Source organism: Capsicum annuum, unplaced genomic scaffold (genome assembly GCF_002878395.1).
Source record: "Capsicum annuum cultivar UCD-10X-F1 unplaced genomic scaffold, UCD10Xv1.1 ctg1489, whole genome shotgun sequence".
Classification (NCBI taxonomy): Eukaryota; Viridiplantae; Streptophyta; class Magnoliopsida; order Solanales; family Solanaceae; genus Capsicum; species Capsicum annuum.
In genome coordinates this window covers 4,818,972-4,834,234 of record NW_025820303.1, presented here as the reverse complement: position 1 = coordinate 4,834,234, position 15,263 = coordinate 4,818,972, and positions in this window count along the sequence as shown.

Below are 15,263 nucleotides of genomic sequence, written 5' to 3'. Positions count from 1 at the left end.
TTCACCACACAATACTTTTATTAGATTGTAGATATGATTGTTTAAAGTTGAATGTTATGCGAGCTCAATTTTATATTAGTCCGTAGCATAGCTTCCAACTCGACCTTATGCAGGGGCAGGCCTAAGTAGATTGTTGGGGTATCACGGCACCCGCAATGCTTGGATAAAACTTAATATACATAGTGATATTTTATACTGAAAATACAACATATAGGAGCACTGTGGTTGCTGCGGTTGAGGTGCCAAATTTAATGTTGCTAATCTTGAGGTCGAGACTCCATAAGAGTTCTGACTCGCTGATCTTGAGATCGAGACTCCACTTGAGTTCTGACCCCGACTCTTCTTTTTTCCATTTCTTTTTAAGGGCCCAGTTACCCCCCCCCCCCCCCCCCCCCCCCGCCCCAATTTTCAGCTCTTCTTCTTAATTTATTTTTCATTTTCTTTTATCTTTCACAAAACTATTTATTATTTTATTTAAATTATATGTTTGATTTATTTTATTTTCTGTATCTTGAAATCTTTAGTAAAAATAATTCAAATAATTTTTTTTCTAATCATCCGTTTTATGTTATTCTTTTCTAAACTTTCAAGAATAACATAGATTGAAGTGGTGTACCTGCTTGTCGAAAGTTTTATTTTATTTTATATTGAATCACATAATTCAACAGACTTGAATTGAGAAAACTAGTTTATTTGGACAAAACTAATTAGTTTCTGTGACCACATTTTTATCTATGCAGGGTCAAAAATATCCTTGAACTATCTAAAATGGAACAAAAATATCTTTTGTTGTTTTTTCGACTTAAAAATTATCCTCTATTAAATATTTGCTCAAAAGTGTCCTTCTCTATCGAAATGCCATCAACCATGCCACATGACCCATCCACGTCAACGTCTATATGAAAAATCACCTTTTTAAATACATGAACAGAATGAATTTAAGGAATTGAAGGCAATGAGAAAACAGAGCCTTCATTTTTTAGAAGACTCTGTTTTGGCAGTGTCTCTCCAAAAGTTGATTTTCCATTTTCATTCTGGCGGGAAACAAAGGCTCTGTTTTGGTAGTGTCTCTCCAAAGAGAAGACTGTTAACAAACACTATAAATATCACCTTTTTCTTCACTGCTAGGAATTCGGGTTCATAAATTCGCTATCAGTACATCTCTTTCGATTCTAAACACAAAACGAATCCTTAGAAAATTGCACGCATTACGTATTGGCGAACAAAATTCGAACCACATATATGAATTTTGACGAATGAAAGGCTAAGTAATACTATTCGATTGAAAGATTTTTCATTTTTATGCGATTGTGACCAGTGATTACAGAAGAATTTTAAGAAACGAAAATGGTAGGGAATTTTTGTCTGGTAACAGTAATGATAGCTTCTAAGTTCATTCCTTCGACGACGATGTTTCACGGATCATAGGCCGAGGCCGTTTCTGAGCAGAGGAAGCAGAAGCAATTCCAGCTGCGGCGTTTCTCATTCGTCGTTAGCTTAGACTGAGAACATTGAGATTTCGCCGATGTTCAGAACTCCGGTGAAAGTCGACGACGATGTGGTAGTTATGGATGGGATTCTCGTTGAGCCAAAACATGGTTTGAGAGTTAAATTGTCGCCGTCGACATTGGGTAAAGCTAAAATTTTGATGTATTTAAAAAGGTGATTTTCCATGCATGCACACACTGACATGGACTAATCATATGATAATTTTTTTTCATGTGGCGTGCTTGGTGACATTCTGTTAGAAAGGGAATATTTTTGAGCTAAATATTTAATGGATGAGTATTTTTAAGCCAAATAAACTAATGAGGAATATTTTTTCTCCATTTCAAATAGTTTTAAGATATTTTTTACCCTTTTCCGTTATTTATGCACTAAAAGCTTTAAACCATACTAAATTAATTCAAAATGAATTGAATTGAATCGAATTAATTCAAAATAGACTTAATCAACTTAATGTAGTTTTTTTTTTTTTTTGGTTTAATATAACTTTTTATTAATATTGAAGAAACAAATTGTTTTAACATCACATGACCCGGTCCAACCCGGGTCTCTTAACGCAATACAAAAAACAAAAACCTACAACTAAACACTTAGTGTAAGTAGGGTTTCTAAAAAGAAATCATCTTTTCCCTTTAAGCTGATGCTCCTCTTCCTTTTTAGCTCAATTTTCTTCCTTGCTCTTCCCTCACTTGTCTTCCTTTTTTGATGATTCAGCTTCCTATCTTCACGTTCTTGGACGGTATTGAGCTGATTAATCCAAATTATCTCCATATACATGTAATAATTTAGAGTAATCTGTATCTTTCTGTACTTGCTGCTCTTGTACTGTAACATCATCTCCAATTCTAAGTAGATCTGCGGTGAAAGAGTCTAGATTTACCCGTAGAGGCTCGACCCCTTTCTGAAGGCTTTGATGGACCCAACTATTTGGGTTATTATTCTCTTTTTGTTCTTTCTTTGTGCTATTATGACGTGTGAACTTTCTACCTTATCTTGGCCTTTGTTTGCCGTTTATCCTCTATCTGGTTTAATTCTTAAATAGGAACTTTGACACTTATCACTCTTTACAATTGCTTTACCTCTTTGATGTAACTGATGAGCATTAGTGTAACTGACTAGCCCTGAATCTATAGCTAAATTAGCAAGAAAATCTGCTAGCTTATTACCTTCTCTGTATACATGCTGATAAATTACTTTCTTTTCCTATAAATGCTATTTAATTTCAGAAATTATACTTGATATGCTCCAAGGACTTTGCCATCTTCCTGTTAGACTCTTCTGCATTAGGAGTGAATCCATTTGAAAAATGATTTTGTCAAATTGAGTATTCCTGTAATGTTTAGCTGCTTGAAGTATTGCATTTGCTTTTGCTTGCAAGCTATCTACATGTGTATGTGTATCTGCATGAGCATATATCAGCCCCCTGTATGATCTCTCAGACAGTATGCATAAGAACTCTTTTCCTTTGCTTCTCTGAAGGCTCCATCTATATTGTATTTAACCCACCCCTGTTCTGGCATTTCCCATTGCACTATTTTGACTCTCATTTTGCACTTAATTCTGTCCAATTCCTCTAATATCTGAGGCCATTCCATAGAAAAATCATAGTTTGGTTTCCTGACCTTTAGTAACAATATGATATTCCTTGTTATGTTGTGAATGAGTTTCAGAGCAGATGTGTTTTTGTTATCATGCTTCTTCTTATTTCTCCTTTTCCAAATCTCCCAGAGTATAAAACTAGGTAGAGCCTAAAAATATGGTTGTTCTCTCCTTTTGTCTCTTACTTTCCACCATACAATTACAGTGTTTCTGAAGGTTAATCCTTGAACGTTTATTCCTACAAAAGAAGAAAAACAGGACCATGTCCTGTTAGCATAAGAAGACCTCCTGAAAACATGGGTTATTGTCTCCACTGCAGGATCATCACAACACCAACATTTTGATGGTCCTTGCATGCCCCACCTTCTGTATGATCATCCACTGGAATTCTGCTCTTCTACAACCTCCACATAAAGAAAGCAATCTTAAATGGTACTCTTTTTTACCCATATACACTTATATGTATCATTGATTTGCCCTTTATCTCTAATGTAGTGCCAAGCTGATCTTACTGTAAATCTTTCTTGAGCTTCCAAAGTCCAAACTGGTACATCATTTCCTACTGATGTTGGAGGTCTAACTTTATCCATGATATGTTCAACCATGTTAGGTTTGAACAATCTTATAAGTGTTTGCTCATCCCATCCTCCATCCTTTACCAACTGTTTAACCTGTTTATATTGATCACTAAACTCACTGCTGCCTTCTATCAATGAATATAATTCACCTTGACCAGTCCAATTATCTAGCAAAATATCTGCATTACCACTCCTCATCTTTCATAAGATAAGATGCTCCACTAAATCTCTTGCTAACAATATTTTCTTCCACACTTGTGACCCACTAGTTCCTGTACTCCACATAACCGTTGAAGGATGGTCCCTTCTACAATATTTATTATATATGTACTCACTCTATATGGACTTTGTAGTCCTGAAGTTCCACTATAATTTGCAGAAAAGTGCCATGAAAATATCTGTCAGCTTTCTAAACCCTAGTCCCCCTTCATCCTTAGGTAAACACACTTCCTGCCATCTCACCTAATATCTACCTTTTTCACCTATTCTACTGCTCCAGAAAAACTGAGCTAAAACCTTTTGTAACGTGTTAAAAACATTAAGGGGGGATTCATTACAGAAAGGCAATGAATTGGTATACTTTGTAGTACATGTTGAATCAACACTGCTCTCCTACCATAAGATAACAATTTTCCTTTCCAACCCTGTAATTTATTTGCTATCTTATTCATCAATTGTTGATAGTAATCCTTCTTCTTCCTCATGTAGAAAATTGGGCAACCCAAGTAATTAAAAGGAAATTCTCTTCTTAGAATACCTGTAGTTACTTCTGCCATCACCATGGTTCTATTTGACACTCCTTTATGCATATATAATGCACTTTTACCTTTTTTGATTTTCTATCCTGAAATAGCTTTATATCCTTCTAAAGTTGAGGATATCATCTTTAATGTTCTCATTTCAGCTTTGCATAAGATGATCATATCATCAGAAAAAGCTAAATGATTCACTTTAAGAGTTCCTCTTGGCATTCCAAACAATCTGAAATCCTTAGTTAGCATAAGCTTCTTTAAGTTTACTGATAAAACTTCAGCAGCAATAATGAACAGAGTAGGTGATAAAGGATCACCTTGCTTTAATCCTCTTGAGAACTTGAAAAAATCGTAGGCTGCCCATTTAATAGTATGGAATACCAATTATTTTCCAATAACCTGAACACCATACCAATTAACCTTTCAGAAAAGCCCATCTTCCTCAATACCTTTGTCAAGAATAACCATCCAACCCTATCATAATCCTTCATCATACCAGTTTCAAGACCATATTAGGAGGCTTTCCTCTTTTTCTAATTTCTGAGATAATTTCTTGTACAATCAGCACATTCTCAGCAATACTTCTATTTTGTACAAAACCTACCTGTTCTGGTAAGATTAGTTGAGGAAGTAGATTCTTTATCCTCTTATGAACTATTCTTGACAAAATCTTATTAACAAAAATGCTCAATGAAATGGGTCTCAAATCTGAAAAGGATTTCACCACTAATTTTTTTGGTAATAATACCAAATTGGTATGTGTGATAAATCTTGGCAGAGTATGACCACATAAGAATGCTACCACCATATTCTGAATATCCATTTTAATGATTTCCCATGAATCTTGATAAAAAGCACCAGTCATTCCATTCGGTCCCCTAACATTGTTCCTATTTAGGCCAATTATAGCATGTTTGACCTCCTCTTCCGATGGAATTTTCATTATTTCATTATTCTGCTCTTCAGTTACCACAGTAGGCACTTCTTCAATCATTGAAAATTCTTCTGTATCTCATTTTTTGGTGAACTATTTTTGAAAAAAAGTTACAGTTGATTCTGCAATCTCACTTACTTTTTCCACCCAATCTCCTTTTTCATTTTGTATTCTTTTAATCTTGAACCTGTTTCTTCTTCCTTGTACTATAGTGTGAAAAAATTTAGTATTACTTTCACCATCTTTAAACCACTCATAACCAGCCTTCTGTCTCCAATACTCTTCCTCCCTTTTCAAATGAATATTTAACTCTGTATGAGCTTTAAACAACTGCTCTCTATTAACACCACTTAGAATTTCTTCAGATTGCTTCTCCTTTACCTTGATAATATCTTCCAGAGTTGCAATTTTCTGAAATATATTACCAAAAGTGTTCTTGCTCCACCTTGTTAATGTAGACTTAGTGTTTTTAAGTTTCTGCGGAAACATTAAGAAAGGATCTCCTGTCATATCTGTTTTCCAGCTATCCCTGATTATATTCAGACAAGACTCATCCTTTAACCATAGATTTAGGAATCTAAAAGACTTGATTATCTGCTTTTTTTTCCAATCTGCATTGTAAGAATAAATGAGAATGATCAGACCCACTCCTTGAAAGATGTTCAACCTTCATTATCTGAAATATACTCTGTAACCTGTCATTAACCAAAATTCTTTCAAGCCTTTTAAATATGCAACCCTCATCAGTTCTCCCATTCTACCAGGTGAATTTATTCCCTTTAAATTGAGGCTCTTCCATATTACACATACTGATACACTGATTAATCTATTGAGTTTCATTAATTATAACTGGTAGGCCCTCAATTTTTCCTCTTCATATCTTATCACATTGAAATCTCCCCCTATTAGCCATGGACTTTGATAAGTATCAACTATATCTATTAAATAATCCCATAATACTTGTCTTTTATTAGCATTACACTTAGCATATACCAGAGTCACTATCACTGACAGATCATCACTTTGTAAGTTTACTGATGACTGTTTCTCTTCATCCTTTAAAACTGTCACTACTACATCTTCATGAATGAATGCCTAAATTTTCCCTGAAACATTCACTAAAGCATGTTTCAATCCTAATCTCCTCCCGTAATCTTCTATTTGAATTCTATCCTGAAAGGGTTCCATGATTCCTATGAAATAGAATTTAAATCTTTTGTGCATTGTGATTAATCTAGTGAAGGACTATTGAGTATTTACAGATCTTATGTTCCATATGAGTGCATTCATAATGATTTAGACTTGGCTGACTGACTCCTTGTATTCATTGCTGCTGAACTTGTACTGTTATTCCATTTCTTTGACCTCTTTTGTTTAGTCTTCAAGGCTACAACTTTCTTTGGAGATAAATCAACATCTTTAGCTATTTGATCTATATTATCATCCAGTACATTCTCATCCAAGTCTTCTTTATCCTTGTTACATGCTTCAACTAGACTTTGTGATTTTATCGCCAAGGGTGAAATCCCTTGCATTATATAGATGCATCTGCATACCATCTACACCTTATTGTTCCTCCTGATTGCAACTCTGGTGATTTACTACACTTGTGTTGTCCTTCTGCACTACTTTTGTTATGACCTGTTCCTTTTATTCCCTTATGTTATGTGTTATTTTCTTTGTTTGATGCTTCTCTGTTACTTGTTGCCCATCTTTTTTTTCTTCTGTGCTACTACTAAATATTTGATTGACCCATTCTTTTATGCTGAGTTTGTCCTTATCTACATTGTCTTTAGTCTTGTCTGCCTGAATTCCTCAGTAGAATGATAACCATATCAGCGTGCTCCTCCAAAGCTCCAAATGAATTGGATACATTCACCTCCTTATGTTGGATTTCCTCTACTTCACCAAGTATATGTTCATGTTTATCTCTTCTATACTTATTTTTCCTCCTCATCCAGTGATGATTATTAGTGTTTCCCTTGGCTGTATCTTGGTTATGCTGATTATTATCAATGACATTTGCTTTTTCTTCCATCTTCTTCTTATCCTCTTTTTGCTTCTCAAATAATCCTGGATAGCAGTCCAGCAAGTATCAACACCATGACCTTGTAAACAACACTCTTTACAATATTTGGGCATATAGTCATACTGAATCTGGACCCATTTTGACTTGATCTCCCCTGTTGCATCATTCTCCTCATTTATTTTAATTCTTTGTGGTAACTCTACAACTAAATCTACCTCCACTTTAACTCTTGCACAACTTGGTCTTGTGTGATTCTTTGTTGCCAGGTCTACAGTGAGTGGATTCCCAACTACTGAAGCAATGTAAAAAAGTGCATCATTTGCAAAAAAATTTGGAGGCAAATCTGGAAAGGAAATCCATGCTACTGCAATTATAGTTTCACGTCAGGCTCAAACCATGGATCCCACTTTAGCGTCCTCATCTGCCAATATCTCCCATTTGTACTGATATAGAAAGCTACTATAGATAACAGTTGAATGTAATCCTCCAATGCTTCTAACCTTATCAATACATGTCTCTCATCCAACACCCCAATATTGCATTGTCCCTTGATTCCACATTGGTTTGGAATTGACTTTCGTAAACTATCAATATGAGGTTTTCCATATGAGAATTTTCCAATAATAGCAAATTGAAGTTTCTTCTGTATAATAAGATTCTGAACTTCTGATGATTTCCACGTAATTGATGGCTCACCATGCAACATTATTACTGGCTTTCGTGAAACCCTAATATTAGTATTATCTACTATTTTTGGCTTTAGCATGTCCACATACTTAACATTACTACATTCTTTCTGCAATTGCTGAGACGTATCCGCCGGTGGGATAGTCCCACCAGAAAGGGTGGCCATGTTAGCCGGATAATCAAGATTTTTAGGCTATGTGGCTAGGGTACGTAAAATGGCTTTTTCTTTGCAGTAACATATGATTCTTGCAAGCAAGTTAGCACCTCATGCTTGGTCTCCACAACGTACAAGGCTTCCATAACCCTAATCGACTTAATGTAGATCTCTTAACCTAATCATATTAACTAGTGGTAAGTTTGTATTTAAAGATAATGCACTACTAAGAATCAGAGGGGCGGATCTAGGATTTAACGTTTGTGGGTTCCCTATATTAGATAAAAATGAAATCAAATAGTAACTAAGGGGATTTGAATTATAAGGCCCAAAAAGCTTTTACAAGTCTCTTTACTCCACTAGACCAACAATACACTTTGTTTATGAGTTCCCAACTTATACTTTCTCTAGCGAGCCCCTACCCGAACTTCTAGATCCACCCCTGCTAAGAATACACCTTGTCTTTCAGGGATTATATTCGATATATAGTTATTTACTGAGAATTATCATCCCAAAATAAAAAACAATCAATTCCCTTAATTTTTTTCCGATATCCTCCATTGATTGAGTTAAATTAAAAACACGATAGTATTAGAGAAAAAAATATAATTTTGTTATGCATGTTTGAGCAAATTTAATCAAGGGACTTTCGTCTCTTCGATCAGTTGATTTAATTAAGAAAAGCAACAATTTTATTTATTCTTCTATAAGACTAATAGTTACATTAGAAAAAAAATAATAGACCAGGACATATATAAATTTTAGTATAAACAACAGAAATTCTAGAGTTAATGAACTTAATTACATTGTATCCTGAGTTCCTTTTCTCTCTTGGAATTGAAAAAATACATATACATGTCGTCCATACATTATAGATTAATGGAATGTATAAGGTAAACCATTTTACCTATATTTAAGGAAATTAAATCAGCCACCATTATTCTCCAACTTAATTATCGACAATCATTAATTTACTGATTTAGTGGAACCTTAAAATCAGTAACAAAATACAAAATGAAGATTTTTTGAAAATTCACAACAATTGAGTTCATCGATCTTGAAATTTCTCCACCAACAATTCTTGCCGAATTATTTCAAGATCTGTTTTCCAGCAACCTCTCTCATCAATATGAGCATAGCGATTTTGTTGAGGCATTATGATATTAGGAAGTTAGAAATTGTATATGAACAATACAAAAGTGATGGTATTGTTGTTTTAAAAAGTATGACTTTTTGGAGGTTGATCTCGATGATTGCTTCAGAACTAGTATTGTGAATGTCAAAAAAAAAAAATTAAATAGAAGTCAAGTATATCATGGAAGGTAATTCTTCACCAATAATTATAAAAAATGATAATGGAGTGAGAGTGTATGTTGAGTTGAAGAAATTTTTTTTAGGATTTGTCAATTATCCTCTGTGCAATTCGACTTCTGATAAGTCAAATTAAGAGGTAGAGTTTGATCGCGAAACTGGAGCTGTCCTTTGTGTTGAAGGAACTGAATCTGACGCTCTTGCATTAACAGTAGTTGAAACTCATAATCAGTATTCGTTATACGTTCCTTAATTTGAAGTGAAAAACTTCATTACTGATTACAAGAATACAAAAATAAAGGTTGATCAGTTTTATAAGGATAAATCTACTTTGATTGCTGTAATGGTGAAATATGCACTAGCGAATGAATTTAATACTAAAGCTAAACATTCTGACAAACAAAGTATGAAACGGGAATGTTAACATAGGAAAATTGATTCAAACATAGAATTCTTAACTACAAAATAAACACAGTATGCTTAATAACATATTAGCTCATTTGTGAATCTTATACATATTTGTATGTGCTCATTTGTGAATCCTATACATGTTTGTTTTTTGTTTTCAATTTTCATACACATATATTTAAAAAATTAATGATATTAATAAACTATTCAGTTATACGTATTAGTTTTTTTGTTACAACTTTCCTATACGTTAATAGTTTTTATAAGTTATTACATAAGTAGAAAGTAGTAATGTATTAAAAATTCTTATACAGAGATATGTTATGTATGGGAAAGCTGTTAGTTATCTTTCCACAATTTTCTTATACATATCTTATTTTGAAGTAATAAATACCTTTATGTATTGTATCTTCTTATATATGGGAATGTTATGTATAGGCGAACTGGTAACACGAATATTTTTTTTGTAAATCAAACATGAATTTTATATATATGCTTTCATACTTTGTGCTTTGATTATATTTGCTATAGCTATTCCCTTCATTGTCATAACGAAGATTGAAAATGGATCCTCAAAACATCTTGTATGAATGAATTAGAAGTTTTTATGATTCAACAATTTGATTTTGAATATACTTACCGAGTTAGTGATAGAATTTTGAAAAATTTAATTGCTACAACTTTTGTGAGTGAATTTACAATACGAAAGTTAGTAAATCACAAGAGAATACACACATCGATTGACATAATTGAAGAAATGAAGACCGTTTATGAAGTTGATATTAAGTACATGAAGAAATGACGAGCTAAAGAGAGGGCAATAACGATGCTTAGAGGTGGTCCATTTAATGAATATAGAAAAATGCCATGATATATTTATACGCTACACATAGTGTATCATGACCCTCACATTAGGATGCATAAGGCACCATATAATGAATTTAAATTCTTATTTATTGCATTAAATCTCATGATAAGGGATTTTCAGTGTTGCAGACCTGTTATATTGGTTGATGGTGCTCATTTAAGCAGACCATACAAAGAAACTTTCCTTTCAACAAGCACACTTAATGTTATAAGTATTAATTATACCTTTTTCCCTTTTGATATGGTGTTGTTTAAATTATTCAATAGTTTTGTAGTTTGTATGCTTTTATTTTAAAATACATATTATATCTTCAAATATTTGTTGGGTTATGATGTACTTTTTAAATTAGGCTATATTTTGTCATTAGCTTACGGGGTTGTAGATTATGAGAATGACAGTTTGTGGACTTATTTTTTTTATCAGTTTAAGGATGCATTTGGCAAACGAAACAACATGTATGTTGTATCAGATTGCAATGAAAGCATCTTAAAAAGTTTGAGCATTGTGTATCCTAATGTCCCGCATCTAGCATGTATTTGACACTTATGTAAAAACGTTTGCACTTATTTTAGGAAAAACAAAGACAGACACAGTGACCTGTATTATTCTATGGCTAAAGCTTATAGAAAATAAGATTTTGATTACATTATGTCAAAGGTTGCTAAAGTTGATCATAGGGTTAGGGATTATCTATAAGAAGCTGCTTAAGATAAATGGTCATGAAGTCACACACCTGTAAATAGATGTAGGATGATGACTTTTAATATAGCTGATGTATTAATGGTTGCTTGGTAGAGGCGCGTGAACTGCCTATTTTAGAATTTTTCGAGGAAGTAAGGATTTTGTTTGGGGCATGAAGTTGTAAAAATAAAGAAATTGCATCATATACCAAGACAATCTTAGATAGGAGGTTTGAAGATATTCTGACTCTTAATGGTGAAAAAGCTTCTCGAATGATGGTATGTCTTTGAATATATATATATATGCAAGTATATTATTTTTCTCATGAATAATTTTTATTTTATCATAAGCATTGATGCATGTGTGTCTAACAGGTTAAGGCTGCCGCAAGCTATCTTTACTGTATATATGAATCTGGTAGGAGGTACATTGTCAATATTGAACATGGCACGACAACTGTGGTCGATATCAAATTGATGAAATTTCTTGCCCTCACGCAATTGCAGTTTTAAAGAGTAAAAATGTAGATGATTTTGATCCTTACTGCTCGAATTTCTGCATGTCAAATACTATTGTTAAGACGTATGAAATTCTGATAATTTTGATGTCAGACATGAAGAATTGGAATGTGCCTAAATATATTGAAAATGAAGAAGTATTACTGCCAAGATACAGAAGACCCCAGGAAGGCCCAAAAAAGGTAGACATATGAAATCAAGTGAATCACTTGCATGAAGTTCAAACTGTTGTGGTAAATGCGATCGTGCAGGTCATAACCGACGTATGTGCGATTTTTTTTCTAAGGATACATAAAAAGAAATTTTTTTTATACCTATGATGACCCAATTATGTTGGCTCATTCCTTCCGCATTCATCTGGTAGAATCTTCTATAACTTTCAATAACCAACTTTCATTATCGTGTAATGAATCTGGAAAATGTATGAACTGATTTATTAATGTTAAGTCAAGTTCACTTATTAATATATTTTATTTTATATTCTAATAATATTAGTCAGTTTTACAGTCATTTATGATCGTTAATTTGAGTTTGTTTTAGATGATTGCATTGTTCCAGATGTGTATTTTATGGTACATCTATTTAGTGATGCATATCTATTTTATATGTTACAGATTGTATGTAAATTTTGATTGATAAGAAGATGTTGGCAAATAATGTATAAGGTTATTATTATGACAATGTATAATTATCAAGCTAATGTATAAGATTTTCGTTATGGCAAGTAATGTATAATGTTATTATTGTTGACAAAGTATAATTACCCTATTAATGAATAAGGTTATCATATTAAATTCTAAATAAGGTGTTACATTTGACTAAAGTATGGGATCTGACTATCTAATGTCTAAGTAGAAAGTTTCATTAATGTTACAATCTAATGTAAAAGGGTTCATTATAGATTAGACTAACGTCAGTATATAACAGACTTATGTTTAAGGTTTTATCTTTAAAAAATGTAAGTACATAACAAATTTATGTGTAAGGTATAATTAAACAGTTGAATAAAAGTATGTGATTTTACTATAGTAGTATAAAAAGACATTGTTAAAATGATTTTTATGTATAAGGCAACAAATTTAAGGTACATTGTTAAAATAACGTGGGTACATATGTATTATTTATTTATTATACATAAATTTCTTTGTATAGGTGACCATGCTAATGTATAAGGTTAAGAAATACTTACAAACCAAGAAGAATAACAAAATTACTTATTAACAGATTCAAGAAGAAGATAGTTAAGCATCCTTAAGATGTTCAAATAACAAAATAATCAAATCCAAAAAAAACATTAGAAATCTAACAAGTGCTACAAGTCTTTAACATTTATTACTTAAACAAGTTAATAACGGTGTTCATGTAGAAGGTTAAAATTCTGCACTATTCTAAACTAACTATTGTTGTTTTGTCAACTGGTTGAACATATCTTGGCCTTGGTCGTGGAGGATCATCATTGTTGCTTGTGTATCCTTCCGATGCCTTGATGACTCTGTAATTCCAAAGTAATGTTGCATAGCGTAATCATTGAGTTTGTGCGTCAAATCCACTTAAAGGTACTGTCAGCCCTTCACTTAAGATCTCCACATATCCGGCTACAAAAACACCACAGTCTCTGAAATGAAAAAAAATATTATTTAAGAATACGTAAAAAAAAATCGTAAGTGCTTATACTTAGAAAAGTAAAAACAACCGCACTTATAGACTAGCACACGTCTGCTGGGCTATGTTTTGAACATACTCAACATCAAATGGGTGTTGGTTGACAATCTGAGTGTGCTGACCCAATTTATCTTTGTACGCATTCAAGTTTGTCCAGTCAGTACGTTCTATTTTTTCAAAGAACACACTATCAAACAAGTAAGTAGGCAACGTCACTGATAACTTGTATATTTCAGTGGATGGGTCCCTATTTCTGGTTCCTAATAATGAGTCATACATCCGTATGACTCTTTTCTTTAGTACAATAACTGCCAACACCCAATGAAATTTTTTACCGCAATTAATAGGAATGTACACCTCATCAACTATATGCCAAGGCAATCCCACAGAAATACTGAGTCTGTTAATTGTGTTGGTTATTGATTCCTCATTTCTAGCAACAACACATAATTTCGTGTAGTCTTCTTGCATAGAAGTCTGCATATTTGAAGTGTCCTAATAATACCTATGATATGTCTTCTCAATATATGATTTGAAGAAGCAACTTGTGATTTTATATCTCTATTATTGACCTAACTTCTACTTCAACTTATTTTACAAATGGTAGAAGATCAAATATAAATGATACACATAATAACAAAAATACAAAAAAAATATCAAGAAGTACGAGGATAAAACAGACTAAAACACGAACCTAAAACAAAAGCTGTACAGTTTGTTATCACTTCTTTATTTGATTTGTAGTACTTATAAAAAAATAACACAAAAACAGAGTAAATAATGTAACAATGCTTTTGTGTAAGATAAATTAAGTTTATATGTTGATTAATTACTTAAATTATGGTGTTTATAAATTAGTTTGGTCTTATATTATAACTACTTTAATCGCACGTATCTCACACGTGTAATTTTTAATTATTTAAAATTAAACGATTTTGTCAGTTGGAAAGATTTATGTAATGAAGTGAAAAAAGTTCAAATCACTTCTTAAGATCCTTCATACTTTAATATAATAATGTAAACATAACATATATTTTATTTTATTGTAAGCACATCTATATTTTACTATCAGAAATTTCAAGTAGTTAATGGATAGTCACTTTTGCGCTAAGAGATATGCATCGTATGATGTGGTGTCTTAGATCTATTATATTTTTCCATTAAATTTCTCTACTTTGTTATGAATAAAATTTGTTGGCTTTGAAAATTATCATCATAAACCCTACGAATGTATTCAAAAATTCTAAACTACCAATTCTGCTAAAATCAACTATTATTTTTGCTAAGTTAAATACTAACAAAATGTCCTCCTCCCTTTATGTTTCTAATTACAAACAAAACCATAAAATCTGAACCATAAGGGGAATTTGACCAGTAATTTTCTCAACCTACACAACGAAAAATATTACAGAAAAACAATACAACTCACCAATTTATACTGTAAAGAAGTACAAGGACCATACGATTTTTTGCATTTACATTGTGTTAACCTACACTAAAGTTGGTTTAGGCTTAGCATGGTAAATATGAATTCAAAACTCAGAAAAAGAAATTTTTCCACAATAGAAACACTAAG